We start from the raw sequence: 26,700 nt of genomic DNA on the forward strand, positions 1-26,700 counted from the left end.
TTCTTGATTTTCCGTTTCGAGTCATCTAATACAGGCGCCGGACGAAGTGCGCGAGCCGAGGGAATGAAATGGCGGCGCATTTTATGAGCGCGTTTTGTGTTTTCCTATGCTTTAAACTTTACGTGTTTGACCGAAAAGAGTGCAACGGCAATAAAGAAAAGATATACATATATGATAAACTAAGCACAGGATGGAAAACACGGGGATTAATTTGGGCGCCTTTTGTCCTCAGAAGAGTCCCTTTCGGTTGCTGCGACGTAACGCAAATCCTGCGACCATGCGTATACATCAGCGTATGGAGCCGTAGACAAGAAGGTTACCCGCTCAGTTCGAGATATTGTACAGAATTAGGCCTCTGCACAGAATTAAGCCTCGAATTATGCTCGAGAGCGGTGGCAAGAACACTCTTGAGCTTTCCGGGGCACTTTTACATCAGAAAACCCAATGAAACTACTAGACGTCGATAGTGCAACGTAACGGAGGATCCAGGCAACTCTCATCTAGTGCGTTCTTTGCCTGCATTTCCTGTATTTCATGCTGCCATGTTCCAAGACAGTGAACTAGTTCCAACCAGTCTCGTACGTACCGCTAATGCTCAAGGTTACTGGGGCTTTCTTTCTTTTTTCTTTCAGTAGGGATGTTATAAATCGAACCACCTAAATGACTTGCAGAGGGAGGAAGCGAGAGCGTCCGTAAGAAAGCACTAAATAAAAACGAAGAAAGAACGAAGCAAGGCGCATGGTTGTCATCTTAGCTATAGCACTAACGCAAAATTAAAGGTACTGTGATTCTAAAAGCACTTCCCACTCTCTAAAAGACATGACTTCAGAAACATGGCAGTAATAAGCACGAAATTCAGTGCACAGGCTGTTTGATCCCGAGCGCTCTTCCATAAGGTGAGTTTTAACATGCAGCTGAATTGAAAGGACAAAGGGAGACACAGACAGAAACTTTACTGTCTGCCTCCCTTTGTCCCCTATTTCAGTTCAGCTGTTAAAACTCGCCAGCCATGAACCAACTAGCTCAGATAAATACCATACTGATCTTTCCTAACTCGAGGGCAGCTTACTAAAGCTCGACACAATGCATTGTGTCATGTTCTCTCTCTCTCTCTTTCTCCCCAATTCCCTTCCTGTTTTGTATGCGTTTGTGCCAACTTTATTCGCTCGGGATATTCTCTTGTTTCCTCTCGTATTTCTGTCTGTTTTGCTTGCTGACGTTTAACAGAATGGCAGAGAGGGATGCGTGTATGTCACATAGTCCTGCTGAGATGGGGCAAGTATGCACAGTAATCGAAGTCGAAAGAGATGTCCTCTTCTGCTGTGTCGCACGCGGAGACCACGGCAACTCGGCACCTCAACTCACGCGCCCACGCGCTGCTTGCCTCTTCCGCGCTGCCTGCCAGCGGCAGCGGACGGCATGCAAGCGTACGCATGGGCGCTCTGTGACCGATCGGCGCTGCATAGTGGGCGACCGGTCGGCCGTGACAAAACAAACGCGCGCGCGCGCGCGCGTTCGTTAGGCATAACATCCCTTCGCCCCCCCCCCCCCCCCCCTCTCCACTCCCTTTCCACTCTTTTTCTCCCGGCCATGGCGGGCTGCCTGCTCGCCTGCCTGCCTACAGGCCTCCATCATTAAGCATTTCCTTCGAGTTTATTCGGCACCGACGTGCTCATGCACCGCGGCACACGGTGCCTGCACGCTGTTTACGTGGTGCGCAGTTTTCGTCGCTGCCTCGTTGTTGTCGGAGGGAAGCCGATGGCTTTTCCGGCTGCCAGGACTTGATTAATGCGAAAGTTCACACGTCGATGCTCGGCGTTGACGTATGACAAAAAAAGTCCCCACTTGAGTCTGTCCGTTGCAAACGACAGCGGGAGGTAACACAACGCACAACAGAACAAACACCGCGTACTTGTTTTCCCCTTTGTTTTTTTGTTTTTGTGCTATGGGCTTCGACGGATAATATTTGTTAGTTCTTTTATCTTCACAGTTTAACTACGGAATGTATTGCTTCATGATGCGCTGCCTTGCTCCATTTTTACTTGTTCCTCCGCTCTCTGCTGCTTCGCTCATAACAATGACTGTGCCGGCACCATTAACCGTACAGTGAATGCAGGTTGACTCGTATATTCTGAAGTACACATAATCTTTTTGTGCTGCATACTTTTGGAAACTGAATGACTTCACCCTTTTTCTCTCACGTTGTTTACCTGTTGCGTATATGAAATGCAACAGCTGTTGAGTACCTTTCACTTACCTGTGGGACTTTAAATTTAATGTGTTTGCTTTGTGTTTGAGTGTCATTGCTTTAACTTTTTTCATTCTCCTAGAAGCTCTATTGGATTCATTTCTATGTGAAAAGGAGCAGCCCCCACGCTTAAAGGAGCTAACATCTCTACAACATATATATATATATATATATATATATATATATATATATATATATATATATATATATATATATATATATATATATATATATATATATATATATGCACGCCTGTGGTATCAAGCAGGCAATCGTGCGTGTTAAGTTGTGCCAGCGATGTCGTGAGCCGATGAAGTATTTCTACGTTGACGTTGATTCACTTGTGAGCTGGACGCTTGGACAGTGTAAGAAGTGGCAAAACGTAAGTGCACTCGAGCATTTCTCCCAGCCACCCTTCCTACTACATTACAGATTCTTAGAAATATTCATTTCAAATAACTTCGGAGTGAGAAAAGTTGGTTAAATCAACCCGTAGTCCCCCAATACCGCGTGCCTTATAATCATATCCTGATTTTCGCACGTAAAACACCAGCGTTTTAAGCCAGGCAATGGGCAACAGCTAAAGAAGGGCAGCTAAGCTGCCTTGAAGTTTCCGCACCTCCTGTCCATGACGTCATGGATTCTGACCCCGTCTGCTTTGTCATCTGCCTCGCAGGCTAGCAAGCTTGGCACGCTGGAGAAAAGCCGTTCCTGACAAAATAAAAAATATCGCGTTTAACACGCAATAAGTTTTTGTAACTTCTCACGTGCGTAGCAGACATATGGAGCTATATAATGGTGCATTACATGGTATTTTAGGTCGATCACCAAAGCTGATTTCTTGATTTTGAACATGACAGTATTCAGTGACAGTGACCGACTGTGATCGTGTGTCTATTCTCCTTCCTTTCCTTATCTCTACTTTTTTACCACTTTACCTCCCCCTCCCCTCTCTCCCCAGCGTAGGGTAGCCAACCGGATCTTTTTCTCTGGTTAACCTCCCTGCCTTTCCCCTTTCCTCTCTCTCTCTCTCTCTCTCTCTCTCTCTCTCTCTCTCTCTTGATTTTGAACACGAAGCTTTTTTGCAACAAAATTAGAAATTAAATATTTTTTCAGGTGATCTGTTGAACCTTCAGAACTTCAGATAATTTTCGGCTCTACTATGTCAACTGGGCTACTATTTTATATTGAATTTGTACCTTCAAGATTTTTCTGCTTTCCGAGAAGAAATTCAAACTGTAATATTACTCGCTTTTGCCGGTGCCAAATTAAAGCACTCGAAATATTCAAATATTTGAGAAATTGGATATCTTGGCAGCCACACCGCTTAATTGCCTTGCTATACACGCCATGTGAATGTCTGGATCATAAAACATGTGTGAAAAAAAATGTTGGTTGGTGCCTTCTAGCTCAACTGGACAAGCACAATAAATTTTCGCTAAAATACTGGGAAATTTTTGGCAACATAAAATAAACTTGGAGAATGAGTTGCTAACTTTAACTGGTGTGCGGTATTTTTTAAAAACTATATCTGTGAAGCTCGAAAAAACGCTGGATGATTTGGCGTAGGATGACTCCTTAGTACTTTATTGCGCCCCATGGTAGCTAAAATACGGGAATATAACTTGAAATCCGTGACCTCACACCAACGCGTACCTGCGCTGGCGTTCCGGTAGGAAAGTAAGATGAAAAAAAAATGATACTTTGACTTCATTTTCTCTTCCAATAATCAAGATATTACCAAGAAATTCCCTCAAATGAATTTTTGAAGAATGATTTATAAGCATCAACCGAGTAGTGCTCTTGTTTAGAGCGCAAATTTATGGACCAACGCGACTTTTTTTCGTGACCATAAGTTTATCGCCGTTGAATCTACATGCAACGCTAGCAAGGGACCACCACCTCGAATCGAGTGTCTTGTTGAAATCAACCTCAAATGCCATCGAAGCAAGGTGGAACAACAACTCGATCACGCGTTCATGCATACTGGTCGCATGCTGCCTCGATATCACAGCATGCGCTGCGAGACTGTGGAAACTTAGTGCAAAGTGGAAGTTTGATTGCGAAGCACTAACACGGCGGTCGTTCGACAACTGTCGATGCGGCAGTCGAGTTTGGCGAAAAGCAGCGAAATGTCCTGAGTGCGTTGTGCATACGTGGCAAAATTACTGCTTCGCCAAGTAACCAGGTGCCAGCTGCAGTTTTGCCAACGACGACATATGTGTGCATTGTCATAGGCGACACCAGAATTCCTATCACGTTCAGGACGTCAGATGTTTTCAAGGGCGGTGCATTTTTTTTCCCTCAGCGCTTGGCTGTTTCAGCAGTATACCATCGTCCGGCTGACTTTATCTACTGGACAATTGCAAATGATCGAAGACAGAAGATACTGATTGTGTTACAGTCTGTCATGAGTGTTCCTGTTTAAAACGTGCCTAGTTATTTCTTAGAGTTGCTTGGCAGTCGCTGTAAGGTTCTTAATTTGGTACAATATGTCGGTTTTAGTTTTAGTTTCTCCCCCGCTTTGCTGCAATTCGCGTCGTACATATTGACCAAGCGTTTGCATTAGAACTTCAGTTGATAGACAGCGCCTGTGATGGTCTCTTCCTTTTCGTGTTTGTCATGGTTGTTGAGCTGACAGATGATGAACATATTACACCTCGCCCAGTTATCGCTACTTGTGCAGTTCATTTATTTGGGCATCTATATATATATATAGCTGCCTTTGGCATTCTTTTAATCCCCGTCAAACATATTGCAGGAGATATTGCAGCGAGATCCCAGTCGAGCGCTAAAGGGGCACATTTAACTTTTCTCCTACATGTTTGCTTTCCGGCTTGTGACAAGCTAGTGGCCAAGGAGTTTCAGGTGTACCAGCGCTCCCCGTGTAACATCGAGAGAGTGAGCTCATAGCTCGCGTCACTCGCGGTGTAACCACGAGGCTTCCAACTATTTAGTGTCCCAAGTTCTCAACTTCGAAACCACGCAGCCCGTCCCGGAGTTACGAAACGAGGCGTCCAATATAAGACACTGCAATCGCAACGCCAGCCCGAAGGAAAGTACCCGTCACTCCTCCTCCTTCATGAATTCTCACGTTGAGGCCCGACCACTGAGAAGTGCTGCGCTCTCGAAGTAGCGAAGCTCTCGCGGTGTTAGCGCCGAGACGCACGCGCAAGCCCGCGGTTTCGACGCCGACTCAGCGATGCGGTGCCAGGTAAGCGCGCGGGGAGGACAAGAGTTTGGTTGGTGGCCCAATCAGCGATTCCCCGCCCGCCAGGTTCGAGGGCCGCGCGAGAGCCGACCGCCGCGACGCGGCGCTGTCTAACGAAGCGTGCGCGAAGGCGCACACACCGTGCTGCCAACTCCGCGTGCCCGCACATGTATAATGTTTCGTGCAGCACTGCCGAAGCCGTCACCAGCTTCTTCCGAAGTTTGCTGAAAGGCGGCAGCAACACGTGAATCCCAGCCCCTCAAAGAAGAACTGGCACCGCGTTCCAAACTTTTATGTTTTTGCGTTAAATTAGGGCTCTGAACCTGTAAACCGTAGGAAAAAAGAAAAAAAACCGGCAAGCCTGACGGCTCCTCAAGTAATTTAGTGTCACAGCTGTTACCGAACCAGTTTTGGCTTCGGTTCGCATGAGGTGTATGTGTCGGGGTGTTACGACACATAAGGCGATCACGTGGGAAGCAGGACGTCGCGACGCCTTGACACTGGCTCGGTGGCCTATAGCTGTTATGCTTCTACATCCGCCCACGCAATGAGTAGCAGCATACCACAGCGCCGAGCGAGCCTGAGGGAGTTGCCAAGACGTTGCAATGTCCTGCTCACATGTGACCGCCTTGTGTGTCGTAACATCACGACACACACACCATCTAGGAAACGAAACCATAACAGCCGCGTAGAAAAGCGGTTATAGTAAATAGGTGGTGTCCGAATCAACGCTCCAGCGATGGTTGCCTCTGATTAACAGCAGCAGATCTTGAAAGCTATGCTTTTGAGGGCTGGATGCGCTGGAAGTAATTGCAGAACCGGAAAAACAGCATAACCACTATGGTTTAAATATCACTTCTAATTTAAGGAACATTGAGGCCTGCCAGCACTTTTTCTAGGTTTTCGACTTCCATGACCTTCACTTAACGCAAGAAATGAATAGTATGCAATGTCCAAGGTGCTTGTAGTAGCTTGTGTCTACTACTTTGCACGTCAACTCTCTCTCTCTCTCTCTCTCATCTGCCTTTCCTTCATTCTTTCAATCTCTTAATGCCAGTTACCCGTTCAGGGTAGCCAATCGCACGTCCGTTTGGTTAACCTACCTGCCTTTCCTTGTTCTTTTTTTCTCTCTCTCCATTTATGAGCTTTTGCCGTCGACGTATATAAAGGAATCGCACTTCTCCAGAGAACGTCACGGACCCTGCACCGAACATACTTATAAGTTAACTATTCTACTCCACGAGTTGAGGCCAATGTGGCCGGCAGCCGTTGCACAAATGGCAGTGGCTGCAGTAAATAGACTGAGACGTCCTGCTGTTATGCCCAGGAACGAAAGTTCGACACCCCCTCCCCCTCTTTACTTCGACACGTATGGAACACGAGTCAAACACACAGGTGCCGATACTTAGGCGCGAAAATTAACCCAGGGAAGTCAAGGGTTTTTACTCGCAGTCTCTCCAACTATTAAGGTATAGTACATGTCATAGCTTACAGATCCCTTTGTAACGTTCAATCGTGTCAGTGTTGATTATGACGTTGCCATTCTGAACGGGTGGCCAGTTCAAGTGCTTCCCGCTGCTCTCTCTATATATACACCGTGCAGTTTGATAATGAAGGAACCGCGCGGGCGATCTGCATAATTGCGAGACTCCAAAGCTATTTGAGCACTGCAGTACAAAGCAGTGTCACAGCACGCGCACGCGGCCCTGACTGCGTCGTTCCGAGCGCCCTCTGCCGAATTCCCGAAGTTGCATCCAACTAACGTGCAGGGCGCACGTACCATGCGAGCACGGGGCGCTTCGGCGCCGTGCCCTCGTCTCTCGACTGCGAGCTCGCGCGCGTTCCGCGCAATCACCGCACACCGACTCATTATGCAAATTGATGGCACCTGCAAATGAAGCGCGCACCTAAGGAGGAGGCCGCGGCTGTCGGCGGCGTCAACCGGGCCTCCCCGCGATCTCCATCCGCTCCCCCCTGCATCCCGCCAAAGCGCGCGCACTGGGGTGCTCCTTGAGATTTGAGCGGCGGCCCCTGGCCGACGTGATCGTGGCGTGGCCGCTCTTCCAGGCTGTTGATTTCGACACCCATGCCCGGCACTCCCTTGAATTCCGGCTGAGAATAGACTTTGGCAATCTTGCCGGCGAACGTCGGCGTTATATACGAAGCCTGCCAACGGTATACATGACGTCCGTGCCTCTTCATGCGGTTTGCTAAAAGAACAATGCGTGCGCTCGACGTCGACGCAGGGCGGAAAGCAGTGACAGGCCCCGTCTGCACAGCGCCTGGCGCTCTTCTTTTACCAAGGTGCGACGGCAACAACGACTAACGCATTAGTCTGCGAACCGCACATCGAAAGGATAGTGCTTTCTCATCAAAAAACATTCTGGAGACCGAAGTGACGGCAACACGTTGTGAGAGAAGGCACTTACTTGTACAGCGGTGAATCAGCCACCAACTGAACCTAAAGCAGCCCTAAATGAGGTCGACACAGGGGAAGGTTGCTACCGAAGAGAGAGAGAGAGAGAGAGAGAAACGAAGAGGGAAAGGTAGGGAGGTTAACCAAGGACATGTCAAATTGTATACCCTACACTTGGGGAGGGGAAAGGGGAACAATAGATAAGCATAGAAAAGAGAAAAAAATAATATTCAGCCATTCACAGACAGTCGCAGAGGAATCTCCACTGTCACGAGCGTCCATACAATCCAGTATCCTTCACGAAGTGCACAAGGGCTTTTGTGGCATTTTGCATGCAAGAATGCATAGACCAAGGTCCAAGGATATTTTCTTCCGAGAGCGCTCTATTATCCAGCAGGTTGAGTTTGGTTTGCAGAGTACGTCGTTGAGTGTCAAAGGATGCACAGTGACACAGAAGGTGTTCTAAAGTCTCATCGCACACGCACAGGTTGCACGCCGCACTGTTGGCCATCCCTATTAGGAATGAATAGGCATTGGTAAATACGATGCCCAGCCAAATGCGACAAAGTAAAGTTGTTTCGCGACGGGAAAGTCCCGGTGGCAGGCGAAGTCGCAAGTTAGAGTCGAGAGTGTGCAAGCGTGAGTTGGTGAAACCCGGGGAATTCCACCGTAGAAGTGTGATGTGGCGAGCAAGTGATTGAAGTTGCCCAGCAGCATCAGTTCTTGAAAGTGGTATAGGAACCCGCTGATGTTTTTGGTGAGCCGAACGTGCAGCTTCATCTGCGCTGTCATTGCCGTCAATTCCACAATGGCTCGGCAACCATTGAAATACTATGTCGTGGCCTTTCTCGAACGCGTGGTGATGGACGTGCCTTATTTCGTACACTAGCTGCTCGTGTAACCCATGACGTAGGGCAAACTGCGAAGTTTGTGGGGCTGCTTTAGAATCCCATAAAATGGCCCAACGATTTGGTAACCACTGGAGCACGTACTTGAGTGCACCTTGAAGGGCCGCAAATTCTGCTGCTGTACGTAGACGCGGTACTGTGCGAATATTTAAATTGCAACGAGACGGCGTCCGATGGAACAACTACTGCTCTGGTAGAGCTGCTTGAATTGCTGGAACCATCCATGTAAATGTGTATGCGGTCAATATAAGACTCGTTGAGGGGAAGCAGAGACAACTGCTTCAAGGCTAGCGGTGACAAGTCTGCCTTCTTAGCAATCCCAGGAATTGAGTGAACCACGTGTATTTTCCGGATACATCACAATGCCGATGTTGGGCGTTTCGGAGGCTTGACGCCAGATGGTATCGAGTCATGGTGTCTCGCCACAATGCCACAGAATGTAACCCGTTGTCTTCGCACTGGCAAATCGGCTAACTGGTGGGATCGTAGCCGAGAAAGGTGTAGAATGTGTGCTCTTAGCGTCTCACCGACGATATGAGTGGCAATCAGGTGCTCCTGTGCAATGAAAATCGTTGCAGCTGTCGAAGAACATCTCGCGAGGCCAAGACATGTCCGAAGTACTTGGGCTTGTACGCTATGTAGTGGAATGAGATTAGTCTTGCATTTCTTGGACAAAACAGGAAGACTATACCGCCAAAATCCGAGAAAAAGGGCCATCTACCGAAACTATTGGTTTCGCTGCCGAGAATGCGGATTCAATGTCTGCTTGGTCATGGCGGCGGAACTTCGCATGCGGGACGCATGTGTATGTTATAGGTTTCACGGAGAGTCTTGTATTGCGAAGACAACTAAACATGCGGAAGAGAGGTACGCGAGACGAATATACAGATTGGACAAGTCCAATCGTGGAAGCATACTGACCATTCATAAGGAGGGCCAGACATGTTTAAGCCAAATCTGTGTATGTAATGGCGTAATGGCGTTAGCCGGTTAGTGAAATTCATCTGTCATGTTGCGCTGCCTGTTTGCCCCCTCCCCCCCCCCCCCGAAAAAAAAAAAATCTCACAGCGTTTGGGAACAGCGGACTGCACTGGCCGGTCAGTGGGAGTGGTCACTCCAGTTCATTGGTAAGCAAGCACACCCGTTGACAAACATAAGGTTAGGCCACGTTAGTGTTGAAAAAACGATGTGCTGTCTCCGAACGCTTAATACGGGACACATATACACAGAGTAACGCTCAGTTTAATAAAAATCGGTTGCGTTGGCTCAACGTTGGAACTGAGGGCTGCACCACGTACTCGGAGTAGTTGTAAGCGTGCCTGTTGACACAGAGATCTGCAATGCTAGCCCACGCAGCACCCACACAACTTGGGTACAGTGCCTTTTCATTCACACCAACAGCACGAACAATTGCATAATTTGTATCAAAAGCACATACAATATATAAGACTCCTTGAAAAATACGTGACGCGTTGTTACCGTCACCCTAATGAATTCTAGCTTTCACATGCACAGCTAGCATTTTTAAAGCCCCGATTATTTCTTCTTGTATTTGTGCAGATTCATATATTATCTTACAAGACCGCTTGATAAATTTTGAACTGTGAAGTAGCGTTTGTATACCTTGCGTCTCTATTTTCTTTATTTGTCGCGTTTCTTTCGCGCTCAAGTGAGCTCACAAAAATCGATGCCATCTAGACAGTTTTCACTTCTTTTCTTCGCACTATGTCACTCGTGATTGGAGACGTGCATGCTGTCACAATCAACCCTGCAGTGTCCTTTTCTATGTGCTTCTCGGCTCGTTACTAAAGTTACTGATTAGAAACAACGAACTGTATGCGTTTATGCGTTTATAGCGTCATAATTAACGCCATTGCGTGAAATAACAGTACAGCCCACTACACGGTAGGACTATACTAAAGCTATGTTGCAGGCTTCGACATAGTTTGGATGCCGACATGGTGGTAGACCTCAAACGCCCGCCCCGGAAGTGAGCACGATATTCACGTGAGAGCTCGTGCAACCAAATAAAGAAAGAAAAAATCAAGCACGGGACTTCATGCGCGCGGAAGGAAAACAAGAAATAAAGGAACTTGCGCAAGAGCCGTATCCCCGAGTGTTCTCAATCAATCTGGCGAGTGAAGTTCGTGTCGCAATAAGCTGCGTTCGGCGCGTTTTACGACAAGGTTAGCCTAAAAATGAGAGCCCTCTGATTTCCGAAAGAGCACGCAAAGGCAACTTACGGCGCTTAATAAAAGCGACCTTGAGTGGGCGGCTGGTGAACAGGGACGCGCGGGTAACAGCGAAATGAGGAAAATAAACCAAAAAATGAGAGGGGAGGGGGGCGAAGGGTTAGTGGGAGATAGCAGCAGAGAGCGGGCGTACGCGGCGAATTGCTCTGAACGGGGCGAAATGAAGACGGAACAAGGCGCATCTTACGAAAGACATCGCGGCGGCCAGAGGCGGAGCCGCACAGCGAAGCACGCAGTACGGAGCAACAAGGGGGCAGACGCGCGACGTAGGCGAAAAAGCAAAAACAAAACAACGAACGACGAAGAAGCGGAGAAGTAAGTGACCGAGGAATGGAGGTATATTTCCGAGACACGTACGTTTCTGATTCCGCGAGTATAAAACAAAATACACCGAGTAAAAAACGAAGAAAGCCAGTGAAGGGGAAGGGAAAACGAAAGAAAGAAAGAGGAGAAAGGCAGAAGCCGAGGCACGAAAGACGACGAGGACTCATGGCCATTCGGAAAACGGTGCGAGCTGGATCTTCGGCGGTGCGTGGCGTGCCGTCTCCGCTATATAACGCGTCGGGCTGGATTGTGTAGGGGGGGGGGGGGGGGGGGGGAGTTACGACAGCGGCGAGGAAGAACGTGTACTGGAGAGAAGTGTGTGTCCCGTGCACCGCAGCGAGCAAGAGAAGCAGCAGCCCCGCACAGTTCATCCGCAGTACGAACGCCATATACGAAACTCGGCAAGCATCGCCGGCGCTTCGCCTCCTCGGCAGCTGCCGAGGCGCGGGAGATGCGGGAGAACGAGTTGATGGAGAAACAAAAGAACGGATGGAGGATAAGAACGAGAATACAGGAAGACGACGAGGTGGGCCGAAGAGAGGGGGAGAGGCGCGCGCCGGTTGTGTGGCGTGCGCGGGGATCATTTAGGGGAGCACTGCGGAGAAGCGGGAATCCAGCGCGGAAGCGCGCCGGCAAATGCAGGCCGTTCCCCCGCTTCTTCCTTCGCCGACGCCGTCGTTTTAAACCACCCCCTCCTCCACTCCCTCCGGCGCGAAGAACATCTTGCGCTGCAATACGGCTCCACCGCCGCCGCGGCCGCAGGCTGGTTCTTCTCAGCGGCAGTGCGAATTACCGCCGCACAAGATGGACGCACTGGGGTCCGCCGCACGTGTGAAAAGTGGAGTCGCGCAGGCCGTAGAAGAGCGAAGGCGGCCGCTGTATATATATGCTACACGACTGGCCACTTTTTCTTTCGCCGCTCCGTCTTGTGGTAGCGTCTCCTTCTTTCTTTCTTTCTTTCTTTCTTTCTTTCTTTCTTTCTTTCTTTCTTTACTTGCCTTCCTTTCAATTTTCTCTCTTACTTTCTTTCTCTCGCTTTTTTCTTTTTTTAATAAGCCGGCGGTGCGCAGATGCGGTACAATTTGTGACACTTTCTGCCTCCTTTGTGAAGAGCTCATTAAAATGTATGCAGTGAGCGTTACCTGGGCGGGTGTGGGTGTACTGCTGTGCATTAAGCTTTGACTATCGAGCCTCGGTATAAACCCAGCACAAAAAAAAAGGAAGAAAACATGAGGCCAAGAGTGTAACTAGCGCGCTGCGCTGTAGTACATCGTACGTGCGGCCAAGATGCCTTGTATACAAACATTTTCTTCGTGAAGAACGATGATAATAAAAAAAGTCCTTTATTGACATAGGGAGGACCACAGGTCGCTGATTGGGGAGCTAACCACTGGTTGGTGCAAACCCACACCTATACAGGACGGCGCGCGCCAGGACGCCCGCTATAACGAAGTGGGCCATAGTGTGACAAGGCTCTCTGCGTTTGACAGAATGTCCTGCTGTAATGTTGCGATATCCGTGTGTTTGAAAACGTCATTGTCGTTTCGTTGGTTTTCGGACGTCGAGCAACTGTGACAGATTCGTTACAATGCTTCTCTGTCGCGGTCTGTAATCTTGGCTGTTTCGAGCAATGAGTAAACGAGCCGATGCCCGCCATGAGCTTACTTCAGTCGATAAAATTTCCATAAAGTCTTTCGATTTCGAAAAGCCTATCTTGGTGTTTGCACTCAAGCGCCTTCATAACGAATTTCTCGAGACCTCCGAAATCCTTCCTTATGCAGGTCCCTTCACTGCAAAGGCCGCGCACCGTACCGCTAACAATAGAGCAGGCTAAGCACGCTCAACGAAAGGATATCCTTATTTAAAATAAATTCAATAGAGACCTAATGAAGTAAGGCGCATGTTTTCTTTTTTTTTCGTGCGCACATTGCCAGCATTCGCGATTGCAGCGAACCCTATATCACTTAGGTTCACACCATGCTACGCGGTGAAACGCAGATGCTAGACTATTAACAATTTCGGGGAAAAAGAACATAATCACATAAATTACGGCAATATTTGTAACATATCTTTTCTGTACTTTTCTGTTTTTTGTTAGCTTGTTTTTCTGTAGTGCCACTAAAATTATTATTATTATTATTTTCCAATAATATTTCGAACAAAAAAAATGTTAGACAGTTTATTCCAATAAAGGACTAAAGTTCACTCCCATCATGAACGCAGGTTTCATATAGTAGGAAACAGCTAAACGCTGGGATGCGGTTGTCACAGATCATACGTGCACAGATAAACACATCTAATAATAGGGGCGAGAACGCGACGACACGCATATAGACTGACACGCACAAAGCTTCATACTTTTCTTGGCACACTTTTTTTTTTTCACAAGAATGTTTAACTGCTTAGCTTATGCGTTTCGCCGGGGTGCATGGTGTGAACTAGTGCGCTAAGGTTCGCTGCAGTAGCACATAGATATATGCAAAACCAACATGTCAAAATCTCCATCTTAAATGCAGAGCATACGAGACGTGACCACCTGACAAGACATCTGATGCCAAGGCGCACCCGGCGCCAACCCATCCAAGCATCCAGTCTACGAGATTATATAGACAAGCTCTGAGCGAAATTACTCGGTAACTGCAGCTTTATGTAATTCAGAAAGTAAGACCAATTGGCTGACGCATACGAGATTGTTCTGCCTATACTTCTCTGGAGAAGCTGCACATAAAAGGTAATTGAGGATACTCACAGTATTGATGACACATCTTTCGCTTCACCATACGGTGACCCATCCTGTTTAAATGAAGAAACATTTTTCCCTTTGACCCATAAACAGAAAAAATGTCATTTCATAAAAATAAAATATTCTCTCTTACTTCCCTCGAAATAAAATTTGTTGCGGTAAAAATACAAACTTTGAGTTCCTTCTTCGTTCTCTTACATTTATTTTTCACAATGTACGCAGTTCAGTATATCGCCGAGTGCCGCTATATTGACCCCTTTTTCTTCGTCAAAATTCTTGGTCCCATTACAGGATCTTCGCGACCATTGCCTTCGTTGACATTCGCGTCCTTTCAGCGCTAGGCGACCTTAAGGACGTCGTCTGTCGTCAGTTATTGCGATTGCACAATTACGTCGTCGTCAACTGCGACGTATTCGTCAACCCGCATCATGCGTTGCGACAAGCAGGGCATAAGAGTTGAGCGACTCTTGCAGCAATGCAGCAGGAACACGCCTGACATAGGTGAGCTCGTTGAAGTGCGTCGTTAGCGCTGCCGTTAACGCCAGCGCTGGATGCACCTCGGTGACATCTCTGAAGCGTAGTAGTGGCACTGCTACGCGGCGTTCGTTGTAAAGCAACAAATCGGCCGCCGGGGACGCCTAAATTCGTTCCTTGTGCAGGCAGATTCGTTGTAATGGTCTTCGTTTTACGCCCGGGGCGTTCACAGTGCGTGCGAAACATAGGAATACGGCGGGGACGTAATCAATCCTCCGTTATATGCGTCATTTCGCTGCAGAGGAGGCGTTTGACTATATGGGTGTTGTACAGGCAGATGCGAATTAACTCAGGGGAGACCAGTAACCAACGGTCAAGATTTTAATCGATCGGAAGTTGAAGGGGTATGAAAAATAAAGTCGGCTAAAATCATTCATCCCGCGTGCACTAAGCTTGTCCGTTGGCGCACACTCGATCACTTATAGAGGCAGCAAGAAAAAAAAAAAAAAACGGGCTCGTTATTTATTTCACTTGCCCACGGAAGCAACCGACTCCCTATATATCGCCGAAACTTTTCGATAGCAGCCGAAAACAGCTTAGACATTTAACAAGGAAGGAACGATGTCAAAGGAGATGTCGTCGAGGCAGCAGCAGCCTCCTAAGCGCACATACTGGGTTGAAGAACGACTTGTGTTCGGGAAATAACAAAGACTACAAGAAAAAAGAAACAAGAAAGAGAGGAAAGGATTAAATGTCTCGCATTTGAGCGATGGCACCCCATTCTTACCGCGCTTCACGTGCGGCTGTGACGCATAGCTCAGGGGTATTAAAATCGCCGACGTGCACTCCGTAAGAGCCGTCGTGGCAATTAAGGACGGCGCGCGAATTTAATAACGAGAAGTTGACGCGCGCGCGCCTTCAAACCACGCGCGGCTTCTCGACGGCAGCTCTCGACGTCTCGAAACTGAGGAAATAAAAGAGCAATAAAATAAAAACAAACAGGAGACAAAGGCAACGAGCGTAATAGCTGCAAGAAAACGAGCCGAGCTGCCGACGTCAAAGGGTGAAGCTGCTCCCGAAGTGTGACGACTTTCGTTCATCCCCTTCCGCGCCTCTCAAAATCTTGCCGTTCATCCTATATCCGCGCGCGACGACGACGCGTGCGGCGAGCGCTTTGGGTGACGTGCCTGGCATGCCGCGCCTCACGTGGCTCGGACCGCCGAGAGCGGGATCCTTATCCGTGTTGCTGCGTATCGAGCGGCGACCACGTGCTCTGCGTTCTCGCTATTAATTTGCGTCAACCCCCCCCCCCCCCCCCCCCCCCACTTCGGTCCTCCGTGCAGGCCTCCGACAGGACGAGCAGGAGTCGACAGCTTTCACAACAACGCGCCGCGGCGTCATATTGTGGAGACGCATGCTTAACGAAAAAAAGAAAGAAAAGAAAAAGAAGAAAAAAAAAAGACACCCGCTTCGGCACACGTTCTACCGGGGGCTGCACACGGCAGGTGATGACACGTGCGCTCAGAGAAACGCGGTGTGAAAAGAAGCGAGGAAGAACGAGTTTTGCAGACACCTCGAGAAATAGAAACAGTCGCCCGGGCAGGGTATACAGGGTGAGGAAGATGGGAGCTCCGGTATAGAGAGATGACAGCTTTGCCCAGAATGGCAATGGATGAAAGAATCGCTCCGTTCCGCGAATCACGACGTCATCATCGTGATTCAGGTTCTTATGGTGCAGATGTCCTTGCGGGAAACGCGTTAAAGCTGGGATATAGAATACTGGAAAAGTGCACGAGGAGCAGCGCCCCTTCCTTCCTCTCCTCTGGTCTTGCTTGCATGCCGTGCGCGGTTTCTTTCTTTTTCTTCCCCTTTTAAATGCGTACGCTTGCCCAACCAGAAAAATCGTCCGTCCATCCGTCCGTCCCGTAAGATAATCGCTTTCAAGATGGAGCCCGCAGCAGCGAGTGACTTCATCTTCGTATACGGCCTGTAGCTTCCGCGTGAACGAAGCGGTGAGAACACAGCGCTCGCCAAGCTCCCAGCACACGCTGCACTCTGTCTCTTCCGCAGGTCGCTTTCAAGATACTGGCCCGCGCGTCTCTTTTTAACGCGAAGCGGCGAGAACACACCGTCCCAAGCTATCAGCAGTCGGCCCTCTCTGACCGCATCGTAGATTGCTTACGAGATATGGTCCGCGCGGCCGTGTCATACGCAGCCGCCGACGGAGTACGGTTGATCACGGTTCATAATGACTCGACGCGGATGGATAAAGCGTTAAAGAGCGATACCGGGTTGTAATGATCGGAACGGCATCAGCGCACCTGGCGTGGGCACCTGCGGTACTTTCCTTGCCTCATCAATTCACCTTGCGCCGCCGCCCACAGCGGTGGGTGCCGCCGCAGCGCTGTCATGTATACTGGTCGGATATAGTTTGATATCATTGATAATGACACCGGGCTCCGTGGAGATGGGCAAGTGGCACAATGCTTACGCATACTTAGACAACTCCCAGAGGAGCTTCTGCGTGAACGTTTCTTCTTTGTTCTTCGTGTTCTGTTAAGAGAAAGGTCGACGCAAAAAGGCAGATAATAGCAGAGCAGAGGAAAAGCAAAAAGAAATGCTTACACGTAAGTGTTTAGAGGCCTCTAACGTTTAATTGGATTTTAAGTAAAAAAAAAGAACGTCTTATGTTTCGATGGGCCGGGACGCGTGTGTGTGAGAGAGACTACGTTCTTATTTTGTTTCCAGGACGACGAACATTGTGAATCACCTGTCTAATTACAGAGGCCGCAATGGCCCCAATAATAGTGCTGCCACATTGCTCACATAGTGAGTATGTTTCCCCGAACTATGTCATTTTTGAATATATGCGCGTCCTTCAGTGAATATTCTCACTGCATAAACAGCCATTCACTAGCTGTTCGCGCTGAGGGTAGAGCAGCGCTCAGATACAAGTTGTGCGTGGTGTACATGCCCGATATTTTATAAACAATCGTGGTTTGGTCTCTAATCTACCATTCGCTCGCACGTTGTCATGTCATTTCGTTTGTTCCTGTCGCTCTAAAATTCAGTCGTGTCTGATGCCCTATCACAAGGGAACACCACTTACCTTGTGACCATCCACATACGGTATAGATACCTTTCAGAGTCCATTTACAATGTATATAACGGGCACGAACGCGTTTGCGCGTATGTAGCAGATTCACTTCAAGGTTGGCTTCTTCGCAATGAAACTTAAGGGCAGAAGCCAGCCTGTCTTTCACTTAGTTCTAGAAGTGCTAATGACTGTATTACATCTATGTGTGCGTGTAACCAAGCGCGTTGTTGTAGGATCGGTAAGCGTCACTGTATGTTGTTGCCACGCCTGTTTCTCGAAGCTCGACCAGCGTTACTATAGGGTAGCGTGGCGTTGTCGGCAGGCTGCAGGCGTCCGGTAGACCATGGCGATCAAGCAGGGACGAGCGATTTCTAGTGCGAAACTTGCACTGTTTATCCGATGGTTGGTGAAGGATAAGAAGAGAATGAATGAAGTCAAAAAGCACATTGCAGGGCCCCTTAAGTAGGCCCACTAAAATCGTAGGCGGGATCTTGCTCACGTCAACGTCACGTGACAGGCACTGCGTCTGGCTGTGGATGGGCGGCTCCCAGGTGACTTTTCACGAGCTTGCCTCCGCTGGTGGCAACCCGCGGGTCCTGGGGATCGTAGGCGGCCGATCCCTTCTCTTCTAGGCGTCGTTGATTCGCGGAATAGGCCCTCCCCTAGAGTTAGGCAGTTCGTGGAAAAGGTTTTCACGCACACACACAAAAGGGCCTGTAAACACTGCGGGGCGTCAGCCAGACCGGTGACCACTCGAGACAACCATAACAAATTAAAAATCCATCCTCCGATTCGATGTGGCATGGTGGTTGAGCAACCTTTTTGCCCGAGGTGTTACACGCCAACCGTGACAATGTGCACAAGGGCAGGCGCATTAACCAGGTCTGACTAGGGCCACCTCAATTCTTAGTGCGGCGCGAAATGACTGCTCCATTGATGCACTTGATGCCATATTGCACCGACTTGATGAATGCCGCATGCTGAACGCTGACGAAGTTCGCCCAATTAATGGGAAGCATTTTGACAAACAGTGCAAGACTGACTATTTTGGTTTTCTGCTTACAAAATAATGCATTCCTCACGTCACAGGGAATCGCCGGTGTCATCGCACCCGGACAGCGCTCTTTCTGCGACACGAATTCACGCGTGTTCACAAATCCATATTCAATGCGGAACGCTGACTTTAATCTCACAACAGCGTGTCTCCTCGCAGCTTGTTACTGCTGTTAAGAACGGCCCGCTGGCGTGCAAGTTTTGCCAGCCAGTTGCGACAGCGGGCGTTAACGTTTCCTGGAACGCCACCGCAAACCTCCAGCCCTGGTGTCACTAAGTCGACTGTGTGTGGAGAACAATACGCGCGTCCTCGACTCTCCGTCGCTGGAGCCAAGATGAGTGCGACGAAGCAGGCTTTGTGCCTGAACCCGCCACCGCCAACCTGGTCTGCTGTGAACGAGAGAGTCCCCGAGGGAACGTAGTTCGAGGCCCCATCCCACGCGCCGTTCAAGACGCAAGACAATGGGCAACCGGCGGGCGCACTGCGGGGGTCAGCTCGGGGAATAAAATGCGCCTTTATTGGCGTAAGCCCCGAGTTCTGCGAAGACCATCTGACTTCGGTTGGGAACCGTGAACCTGTGCGGAAATGTGTCTGTAAGCCATCCCGCCTACGCTGCCTGGTCGTCTCGCCTACGGTGCCTGGTCGTCTCGCCTACGGTGCCTGGTCAGCTCGTCTATGGTGCCTGGTCGAACGTTTCCCTCACCTTGGGATCGAGGGAGGACCGAGTGTTTATAAACCGCTGTTGTGCTTCTGCTCAGTGTACTTTTCTCTCGCAGTCATGCTAGACTGATGAACTGCAACGTCCTGATGTAGATACTGTAAATAAACCCATATTCCTCTTTCTCGATGAGAAGCAGTCCTTCCCTTCAACAACGTCCTCAGCGTGGATAAGTTGGACGACGGCATGGGCCAGCTACCACCTAATTCATGCCCGACTCCAATCTTGACAACTGTTTACGAGCGATGGGATTGAGCCCCCAATCCTTACACTGCTTTAGAGTCGCATCGTTACTTTTCACCGACAACCAACCACTTTGTTTTCTAAACTACCCATTTTCACCGCCACCTGGAAAAAGAAAAAAAAAAAAGACGTCACGCCAGTCGTCATAACCGGGCACACGCTGTATACTCGAGAGTCTCGCAGTATAACGCACACGGGACAGAGTACGAGAAGGCGCCGCGGGGGGTCGAAAGCGGTGAGCCATGTACGGTTTACCGTCCGCGGTGTGGGGCACGCGTGGGGGTGAAGACCCTTCGGGCGCCGGCGTCAGCTCCCCCCCCCCCTCCACCCCTTCAAGGCGGTCCTATTGTCTCAGGGCTCATCCGCAGACACTCCACCCTTTCAACGCAAACGCGCCGAGCAAACAGAGGGGGTGGGAGCCACGACATCGGCACGTCGTGCATGCAACGAATCGGATAGAAAGGGAAGTAAGGGCGGCTGCGTTCTCATCCTTGGCGGCGGTGCCGTTCGCATGCCGCGCTGTTTGAGTGTCCGGTCATACTCGAGTGGGGCCTGTTTAAACGGCGCTCGGCTTTCAGACAACAAACGAGAGGAGAGGCGCGCCACGAAGACGGCGAGAGCAGCAGCGGTGTCGACGACGGCATGCCCCGAGGGCTTCGCGGAGCCAGTGACCGCGGCCTCTCCCCATTTCCAGCTGAACACACAGTCACGTCTCGCTACGGGTCCCAAGCTCGGTTTCTTGGTGGCACCGCGGCTCGAAGTCTTGACGCGAGGCGCTTTAGCGACATGTTGATCGTTGTACGTCCAAGAACGGTGCTGATGGCATATTCTTTTAGTTCGAATGTGTCGTTGTGCTTGTCTCCATAAAAAATCCACCTCATATGCGTCGTTGTGAAATCGTGGGTTCGTGTGGCCACGAAGTTTCCATGAATGGTGCTGTGCCAGGTACCGGGAGAAAGAAGGGTTCCGAGCGACGTTCAAAGAATGAGAAAAAAAAAAAGGTTTTTATTCAAAAGTACGTGGTTTAGTTTTGCACACACGGCTCCAACTCTCAGAGCGCACTAGGTGCTAGAGTCTTTGCATGTCCGAGCCTATCCCTCTCACCGCCGTCCGGGTACGCTTTTTATGCCGTTTATTTCCCTCTTTCCCTAGTCTAGGGTATTCACTGGCCAATCACAAACGCCGAGCCGTTCACAACATCCCGCCTCCAACGTCTCACTTTTTTGCAGCACTCCCACTTTCTTGCCGAACCCCCACGTGTCTCCAACGTCCCACTTGTCTCCGAAGTCCCACATTTCTCCAACGTTGTAAAATACGAGGTAACCACGTGGAAAACTGTGAACCTGCCGTCGACGCTTTCTCCGAGAGTTCTCGACAATTAATCGATCAGTGGCCTCTTCGCGACGGTCAGGAGGGGGCGACGTTGTTGTCTTGAAGCGAGCTGTCATTTCTGAGCGCTCGAAAAGCCGAAGATCTGGAACATGACTGCCTGTCCGTAAGACTCGGGTGACGCCAATTCACCTGCCTTGAGTGAACGATGAGGCGTGATGAGCACCCGTGATAGCCGCATGTCTGCCGGTGAAGCATCCCTTGTTCTGAAGGATTGTCAGGCACAACAGCGTATATCAGGGTGTTTCAGCAAACACTTTCAAAGAATTTTAAGGCTTGCTTGCGGCAGATAGCACAGTTCTAGCTCATGAGCTGGTCTACTCGAAGAGGCGGACATTACTTCCACAAAAATTGAAACGCATAATCGACCAACAAAAATTCACTGATTAAGTTATTAACTAATTACCGTATGACCATATTACAATTTACAAATTATAGCCATGAAGTTCCCAACACGGATCCACTTGGAACGAATTCTCAGGATGACACCAGTTTCAATATATACAGGTAAATTCCCGGACTCTGTGAAGAAATGCATTGGTATTCCACTGTGCATCAATGCATAAAACGACGTCTTTTTAAGAAAGCAACTGGAACGCAAATGCATTTATCCGCAAAGTTCGGCACTTAATGTCTCGAAACATGCGTCATCTTGAGAAATCAGTGCAAGTGGATCTGCCTTGCTAACTCAACGGCTAGAATTTGTAAATTGCAATATGGGCCATAAGATAATTAGTTAAAAACTCAATTAGTGAATTCTTGTAAATTAGTTGCTTATGCATTTCGATCTTTTGTGCAAGTAATGTCCGCCACTTCGGGTAGACCAGCCAATGAGCTAGAACTGTGCTATCTTCCACAGGAAGCAAACCTTCAAAAAATTTTAGGTGTTCGCTGAAACACTCCTTGTAATATATATATATATATATATATATATATATATATATATATAAGAAACTCAATAACGAGGTAAGAGAAGACGCGCGAGTATATTGTTCATCTCGAGCTCGGAAACCTAGTTTGTAGCTGTCGTATCATTCTTTTTTTTGATAGGCGCCAGTATGGCCTACGCCATAAACTAAATAGAGAGATATGGCTCTGTTTTCTGGATGAAGTCCAGGAGTGGCCAGTGCAGAGGTCCGTGCGTCCAGCGCGTTAGGCCAGGTGGTCGACCAGGGTGGTAGCCAAGGCCGCGCAGCCAATCCACAGCACAAGAGCTGTGGATTTGTTTAGCAAGCGAAGCAGCAATAATAGTCAAACGAGTTTGAGCGTCCGTAACGTAGCATTTGCAGGCAATACCATTCTACAGATACGTTTCACGTTCCCCGGTTGCGGCCAAGACGGATTACGCTTTCTCAAGCATCACTGCGTTTGCGCAGAAACGTCGTTCTTACAAACTTGAGTTCGAACTTCCGCACAACGTCACGCGGTAGTGCAGCGCTCAAAGAGCACACTTAAAATATTTCTAATGAGTAAACATTGCGAAGTACAGATATAAGATTTGACATAGACCGAATGTAAAAAAAAATGAAGATAATATCTGCGATATCTGATTGGCGTGCAGTAATTGCCGCAATAACAATAAATGATTAAAGGTGGGCTATAATTCAAGGCTAAAACGAAGTTCGTAGTGCGGGTTCGAGAGCAGCAGTCATTCGTAGCGCTTCTCTAAGACGGCACTCGGCTGTCTTACGTGTTGAACAAGTTGAACAACGAATTGGGCTCGTCATGCAATAATCTCCGTCCTTTGACGTCATCGCCGCCGTCGTCTTGTCAGCGCGCGTTTAACTGATTTGCGATGTAACTGACCTAAAGGGCCAAGGCAACACTTTTTGAAGACGGTAATAAAACGTTCGCGATCTGTACACGATTCTGATATGAACAAGTGAGCCAAGTTTTATTCCGTTGTATGACGCAGGCAGCCCGCAAATCTCGTATAGAGGATTACTTTCTCTCTCCTGCGGATTTCGAGGCTCCCTCTATTCTGCCTGTGTCAATGACGTCTAGCCAGCGCGACAGCCCAGATGCCACCCACTGGGCGACAAGAAAAACATTGTTCCGCCCTTTCAGGTGGGCGTTTGTATGATTCGGAAATGGAAGAGAAATCTCGATGTACAAATGAATCATTAAAGATATTCACCAAACTAACTTTTAAACATTTATATTAGTGCATGTATTGCAGTTGCGACATTGAATCCAAGCGGTAGAAGTCACGCATGCTTTGAAAAAATCCTAGCACTAGAACCCCTTTCCAGATATCCTTCCATTGAATATGCACGTCATCTTCACATTTTTACTGATGGCTCTGTGGACAAGGTCAGAGGATCTAGTGCAGCTGCTTTTCACATTCCCTCTTTGCAGTATGATTGGTCTGTTCGCTTCACTGCAGTCGTGTACTCCACAACGGCCGAAAACGTTGCCATTGAGGCAGCTCTAGAGAAACTACGGATTTGTACGCCTCAACATGTTGTCGTTCTTAGAGATTCGAAATCTGCCCTTCAAAGGTTAGAGCACGGGTTCCCTACTGATGCCTTATGTCTTAGCTCCCTACGCTCGGTGCACAATCTCCATATCAAAGGCTTCTCCATACGTTTTCAATGGGTGCCCTCGCACATAGGTATCATAGGCAACGAGATGGCGGACAGCCTCACCCATAGAGCGCTGTCTGGGAATCCTTTGAGAAAAGTGCCTCAAGAGGACAAGGGACTCTTCAGAGAAGCGGTGTCGTGCCACTTCAGCTCTTTGTGGAGCTCACCTCACAAGCCATGTGTGACCAAGGGTCTCAAAAGAAACCAAGCCACTTTACTGCTCCGCATTCACACAGGCTCTGCTCGTACCCCTGCGTGGATGTATAAGACTGGCCTGGCGTTGTCCCCATTATGTTCAACGTGTGGTGTGTGCGGTGATATGGAACACTACCTTATGTGCTGTACTCTGTATAACGCGGAAAGGAGTGTGTTGTGCGTTATTCGGGTCCCTCAAGAAAACAGGAATTCCCCACAGTCCTCTTCAGGACATTGTTTTCCCGCGCGGGAACCAGTTAGATAGAAAGGAGGTTTCTCGCCTTCTTTTAAATTACCTGCAGGACACGGATTTGGCCTCCACATGGTGACCTTAGGAGTGACTATGTGTAATTGTGAGGTCTGTGTCTGTTTTATGTGATATATGTATTTTAAGTGTCGCTACGGTGGAGCAATTGCCGGCAGCTACTGCAAGGCTAATCCCACCAGTAGCCTACAACCACTCAACTCAACTTCAATGTGCTGCAAAATACCATGGTGTTTTAGTTAACACTTTCTCACAATATTGTGTACTACAGTTAATAACCTATTGTTGCCAGACAAGCGTTCACACGCGGCGTTGTTGGTAAGGCATACTTAAGATTGTTCTAAGCACACTGACGACGAGGACAATCGGATATTGTCCAATCGATTCGGCTTTCGCGTCAAATAGTCAGTTTTCAATTTGGTCTTCAGATCAAATAGTAAACATTCAAAAACGCCAATATATTACGAATAGATTTAGAATACTACACGTCATCGACTGGACACGATCGAGTATGAAATTTAAGCAAGAAATGCGATAGCGATACGATATATATATTGGAACTGAAGAATATAAAATAAACAAGGTAAAGCTGCGATACCAACAGCAGTAACAACGTTCGCTGCATTCATGATTCTCACGCTTTATTTTTCTTTTTTTTTTTTGCTCTACGAGCTGCCTATAGAAGATGATGCTTTCTTGTTTTTATAGTACTGCAACATACGCTTTATTTCCTTGCATTGCATTTCTTATTACTACCACGGAAAAAAAAAAAAAAAAAAAAAACCGGCCCCAATACTACCCGTTGCTGCCAATGCTCTGGGACGGCTTAGCACGCAGCTTGCGCACGAGCCGTACAATATTGTCAAGGTTAAATTACAGTCAAATTATATTCTAGCGTCTGCTATGACTACATAAATATGTATAAATATTCGCGCGAACGTTGTAAAGGCCTTCATGCTTTTCTTTATTTATTATTTGCAAGCTAATGTGAGAAACATGCACCTAAGTAAGCACCTTTACCGCGATAACTGTGTCGGCATTATGTGATATAAAAAAACAAAAGAAGGAGCAACGAATATACAGCACATATGCAACACCGGGCAACCAAACTGCACAGCGTCAGTAAAGCTAGTGGAAGCTCACTTAAGAGCGTCGCCGTTGCCAGATAAACTCTGAGCGCGCAGAACGGAAGCATATAGCTGGAAATCTGCATTCATTTTCTTATACGGACGGACACGTCAGACAACACACTCTTACGGTCACACTGCCGCAATCAACGCACAGGAAAAAAAAAAAAAGAACGCACAGCCAACAGTGCCGACATTTAGCCAACATCTTCGTACGAGTGTCACTATACCGCTACCGACGTTTCTCATTAACGCCGGACGTGCATACGCAAAAGGCCGCAGTGCAGTCTGAAAAAGAACTCGAGAAAGCAACGTTCGCAACCGTGGCCGTTAATTCGCATCCCGCTGCACATTCGGAGAGCAGCGCACCCCCCGGGTGCCGTAGACCGCGTCGGCGGAATTTACCGCCGTAAGCTTCCGCCCCTGATATGAGGACCTATTACGTCGGGAGGCAGGCCAAAAGAAACTTTGCCGACGGTTCCCTCCGCGAGCGTGCGTCTAGTCCCTGACCGACCTCGTTTCTTCTGTCGTTTCCTATTTATTTCCTCCCTCATTATTACTTCCTTCTTTCTTTTTGTCGCTCGTTCGTGCTCATCCAGCGTAATCCGCTGTCGTCGGAGGCCTCATGCATATGAAAAACTGCCGGCTGCACCAGAAGAGGGAGCTCTTGTGACGGAACGGAGAAAGGTCCGCTCTGAGGGGGCTCGCAAGCGCCGCTGCTGCCGAGGCCGTCGCCTCCGCCGCTTCCGCCGGCGTGGCGTGTTGAGAAACGGCTCAGCCTATCGGGGAGGATGGGGGCGCGATTAGAGGGGAGAACGGGAAGCGCGCGCGCACTTCTATTTCGGGTGTCCGCGCCGCCTGATGGCAGTCGGCGCGGGTCCCCCGGGCCCAGACCCATGCAAGTCCATCGGCCCTCCGCGTTTGTTTGTTTGCTTTTCTCTTTTTTTTCTTCTCCAGATCTGTGCGCGTATGCATTTGTTTGTTTGCTTGTTTGTTTATTTGCAGGGTTGTGGGTGGGTGCGTGAGTGTGTGTGAGGTATGTCTGCTTGTGAGAGCGTGCGCATGTATGTGGGAGATGGAGATAGACGGATGGAAAACGTGCAAGAAATAAAACGGCAAGGGGCGTTTGCAGTATGCCGCGCGGATGCGAGAAAGCCGTGCCAGTTTAACTGCGAGCACATAGCTTTGCGACGAGTGCGGATTGGAGCCAAGATTGCAACTAGTGGAGCGAAAGCAGGTAGAATGGATGACAGGTGGTCGGATAGGTATAGACGGCAGGTTTGCGCTGAAACGGGTAAAGAAAGGACGAGCTGTTGAGCGCGTCGAAGCGCGGAAATGTTCGCAGCGGGCGATAGGTGCGCAGGTACGTTGCAACTCTTGAGAAAAGGAAGCATATCTGAGAGGAAGAGTGTAATTTTTGCAGTGAGTAACATTATTTTTCTTACTTTATG

Source organism: Dermacentor andersoni, chromosome 5 (genome assembly GCF_023375885.2).
Source record: "Dermacentor andersoni chromosome 5, qqDerAnde1_hic_scaffold, whole genome shotgun sequence".
NCBI classification, from domain to species: Eukaryota; Metazoa; Arthropoda; class Arachnida; order Ixodida; family Ixodidae; genus Dermacentor; species Dermacentor andersoni.